Source organism: Aulonocara stuartgranti (assembly GCF_965226115.1).
Source record: "Aulonocara stuartgranti genome assembly, chromosome: 17".
Lineage (NCBI taxonomy): Eukaryota > Metazoa > Chordata > Actinopteri > Cichliformes > Cichlidae > Aulonocara > Aulonocara stuartgranti.
Window position 1 is genome coordinate 6,080,186 of NC_138953.1, and position 4,442 is coordinate 6,084,627.

Genomic DNA, 4,442 nt, shown 5'->3' on the forward strand with positions numbered 1-4,442 from the left:
ACACACATATGAAGAGAGAGAGAGGCATAGTATGCAAATAGCTACCAAACAGCCATCATAATTCGTCATACAATGAGAACAGAACAAATCAACAATTGACAATGACTAATTAATATTAAAATCTGTAACATAATGTATTGTTTGGAGTTTAGTCTGTTACTGTTGCTATTTTAACCATTTCTTCTTCACTGAAAAAAAGGGACTGGCCATCTCTTGGATTTATGTAAGCATCTTGCATGCATTTAACACAATTGCCTCATGTTTTAAAGTTAAATGTAACTATATAGTGTAAAAACTACATGATATGCAGAAAGGGTGTATTAAATTGTTCATATCATGTTCAGGTGAAGTAAGTCAATAAGATAGCAACGTTAAATCTCGTGAAACCACGCGTGATTTCATCTCGCGGGCTTTGGATCGTGGTTTAAAAAAGGCATCCATCTCAGTCAAGTCGAGCAGCCAATTCTACGTTTTTGGTATGTCTTGATTTTTTGAATTCATTTTTACCATATTTCAGCCAAATGTAGTTAAACGTCTAGAGTGTCGCCATGTAACATGCTAAAAAAGAGCCGTTAGCTTATTTGCTGTTTTATCTGTTGTCAAAGAATTGGCGCTTTTTCATTTGAATTTGTCGTAATATCACATTAAACCTAATTACGAGGCACTCATAACATAATTTGGTTTTCTGTGTGAATAGATTTGTCAACTGACTCTTCAGTTACATTGTGTATTTACTGCACCGTGGTGTTAGTGAGATTTTGGACATTGAACAGCTTTAGCTAATATCATCAGCGGCATTATGCTAGCTTACATCCCTACCCCTCCTGCCCTCACCTGCTGTCCTTTTGTTTTTGTTTTTGTTTTTTTTGCTGCACATTGAGAGACCACATCTATTCTGCATTTCACCAGGAGTCAGCTGATGGATTGTGGGTTCAAGGTGTTATGGTAAGAAAGTATATTCTATTTTCGTTTCTGTAACTTAATTATAATAGGTTTTTTATAATTATTAGGTGCATGCATACTCACCCTATTAATACAACTGAGAGATCCAAAATCTGCCATAGGTTTAACTTATACCTGTATGTATTGCCAGAAAGGTGATTACTGGACTCGCATTAATGCACACTTGAACTGAAATGAGGTTGTAACTTGTGGGTTGTTGGGTTGCAAATCAGAAACAAACATCTTTGGATTTTTTTTAATCCCATAAGATCTGGAAACACAGTTTTTATTCAACAAAACATTACTGATTAACCAAGCACAGTGCCTGCTGTTATTTCAAAATAATTTTATGTCATTTCAGATAAAATGCAGCATTCCAGTGCATCCCAACCATGCCTTTACAGTCAAGGTTTCTGACGGAGCTGAGTTTTTCTCTGACAGTCTGCTGAAAGTGTTTGCAAAGTGATCAGGGGAACAGGGCACAAAGCTAAAGGATGTAGCTGCCATAATGACAGTAAGAACTTTAAAATTCTTTAACTACAAAGTGTATATGTATTGCATTAGGTCAGTAAAAGATTTTTATGCTACATCCATTGAAACAGTCAACTATTACCTGTGAGTAATGATTCCACTAAAAGGATGCCATAATTTTCGTCATGCATTTACTGGCCCACTGAGAAAAAATTATCTTTTTTTAAAAATAAATGTTCTGGAAACTATATATCCATAAAGTTGATGTCAAACAGGAACTTTTGATATTGCTTTGTAGATGCTGGTGTTGCATGTTGACTGGTTTAAAAAGTCAAGAGTTTTTGTCTGGGATCATTTTCTTCTGTGCTACTGAAAAGTTCACAAATATCTGTTTTCTTTGTTATAATAGTCAAGGATGACATTAATGCTCGGAGTCCCTCATCAAAGTGCTCCGCATCTGTGTGAAAGACAATTGCAACATCTTGGTGCAGGAGTTCATGGTGAGTGTTTTATGAGTAGATTGTGGCTTTGCAACATTTAAAAATGCATTTAGTTATCCACTTGATCCTCATTGGACTGGTTAGGACCAGTAGTCCTCTTTAATAATTTGAAGTTCACATGAGGCCTGGTAGTGAACTCGGCCGCCGGCCCTTGAGGCCCCATCCCCACCCCTGTATTAGGGGTCACATCAGTGTGAAAAAACTTTAAATTTGTCATTCTAATGAACAAAGGAAAATCCCACCAATATTTATATTAGCTTTTGTTTGAAAAAATGACCAACTGACCAACAGCTAACCAAATTGTGGGGCTGAAAGTCTAAATTCTAACATCTTCTGAGTGACATAGCCTGGATTTCTGATGGGCCGGTGTCTTTCTAACAAAAACGAATGTAAAATTATGTTTTTCACCCTCTCTTAGAAACTCTGTTAGACCATGAATGGCAGCATGGCAGGCCACTCTTTGGCTATAGCTATTTACTATGTTGCTTGCATTGGTTTAAATTACTCTAACATTAGAACTGGTAGATTCAAAAGAGATGAGTTTAAAAAGGAATCTTAAAGAAATGTTTTGTGTTTAACCAGGACTTGACTGAGGCCACTGCACAGATTGAGAAAACCACAATGAACATCTGTCTCCAGAGGATGCGGCAGGCAATGACTTTTCTGATGTTGTTCTTCAAGATCTGGATAACGTGACCTTTGCAGTAGCCATGCTGTTTGGACCTTTTTTATTCCTTCAACATGAGTTACCCATCACAACTCTGCTACACTTTTGAGGTGATTCAATGGGTGGTAATGGAGTTGGATGCAACTCAGCTCTCAAGAAAAGCTCACAACTAAGACAAAACTGCTCCTGCAACGAAGCTCACTGTTATGCATGTGAGGTGACCAGCTCTAGGTGAGAGGACATTTAAATCTCACACTTGTTCTGCTGCATTTTTGAAGCTCAATTCCAGGAACGGATCGCAGGGTTCATTTTTATATACTCTGCAACTGCCATGAGGACGAGCCGTTTTTTGTTGTTGTTTGTTTTTCCTTTTGCTCTGTACAAGTTCTGTTTGTCTGTTTGGCAGCATTTTTAAATTTCTCTTTGTATTTTTTCTTTCTTTTACTAGTGAAGAGATGTAGCGTGAACAGTTATACAGTCTAAATATCCCATATGGGTCGTGTGAAATGGTGTTTTCAGTTTCATTCAGTTGAAGTAAAGAACGTTGAATATTTCTAAGTGTGCTGTTTTGAACCAAGATGTCACAGTATGATCAGTGCTGTAATTTTTGACAGTCACTGTATCAATGTTATTTTTGCGTCTCTTGAATAAAGGTTTTGACCTGCAAGTGCTAATTTCTTTAGTTATTGGGGTAAAATGGGTAGTGTTAATAGGAAGGTGTTTGCCAATTCAGTAACCTAATTTAATGTTAATGGAAACTAACATTACCTCAAATTGTTTAGTTATAATTGTTGTTTAACTGAATCTTGAGGTTAGAGGCCTTAAATAGAATGTTTTGTATTGTTCTTTCCCAACATTTTTCAAAAGAAACAGTCCAATTTCTTTGCTGTGATTGATTCCAGAGAACACGGAAGAACTGACATTATTTAACTGTTGATTTATATAGATTCAGTAGAGGAGTAATGTCAGTTTAATTCTTTACCTACTGCAGTGAAATTAGACATGTTGTTTTGAAAGGTTACTGGTGGATGCCAGCAACCATCTTGGAAGAGAACAATACAATCTGTTATAAGGCCTCCATTTGAAAATTGTGTATTTGATACTAGAATATAATAGCAAAATGTAATTTGAAGATAACGTAGTATTTAAGTGACCAAGTAGTATTGGGTAAAAGTTATTGAATCGTGTTGGGATAACGTGAGAAAATTGTGAAGGATTAAAATATTCCAAGAGCTCAAATTACTTCATCAAAACATGTTTAAGTCACATTTTATCAACACAAATTGCACAAGTTTATTGAACATGAATAAATTGTGTTAATTTAATTCAATTGTTTAAGTTGCTGCCAAAGCAAAACATCTGTGTGCAACAAATGTCCACCATTGAATTAAGTAAATCCAACAACATATTTTTTTCAGTGTTGGAGCAACTGTAACCCACATAATTTCTTTAGGCATTAATAAAGTATTCTGATTCTGATTGTTTCAGGATGACCTGCCATTATCCAATGACACATTTGCTTACCTGCATCTTCTCCTCCTCTTCTTTTCTATTTTTTCTAAACTGAGCACCTGATGGATTTGAACTTTTCTTATCCATCTTCCATTGGTTTTAATTTTGCACTCCAGTATGAACACCCATCCCCCATATCGAGGATCACCACAACATAACCTAGCACACCTACACCTTAGTTCACAGATTCACTTTGTCTAAGGTTTATTTCTGGGATTTCAGACAACCCAGGATTCAGATCATGAATACATAATGGGCTTGGATTTACATCATTATGAATGAAATGTGCTCTATTTGGAAGCAGCAGGGCCCCTCCCCTTTCGACGGGCTGTGTGTGAGACTTTAAATCA

The 4,442-nt window shown here is 36.3% G+C and overlaps 1 long non-coding RNA gene across 1 annotated transcript; it reads left to right on the forward strand.

The window, feature by feature from the left end:
- Positions 1–638: 638 nt before the first annotated feature.
- On the forward strand, positions 639–3,247 carry LOC309691994. The gene is made up of 4 exons (XR_014272187.1): positions 639–945; positions 1,304–1,456; positions 1,823–1,913; positions 2,496–3,247. It is a non-coding gene; the product is annotated as an uncharacterized lncRNA (long non-coding RNA).
- The last annotated feature ends 1,195 nt before the right edge of the window (positions 3,248–4,442 follow it).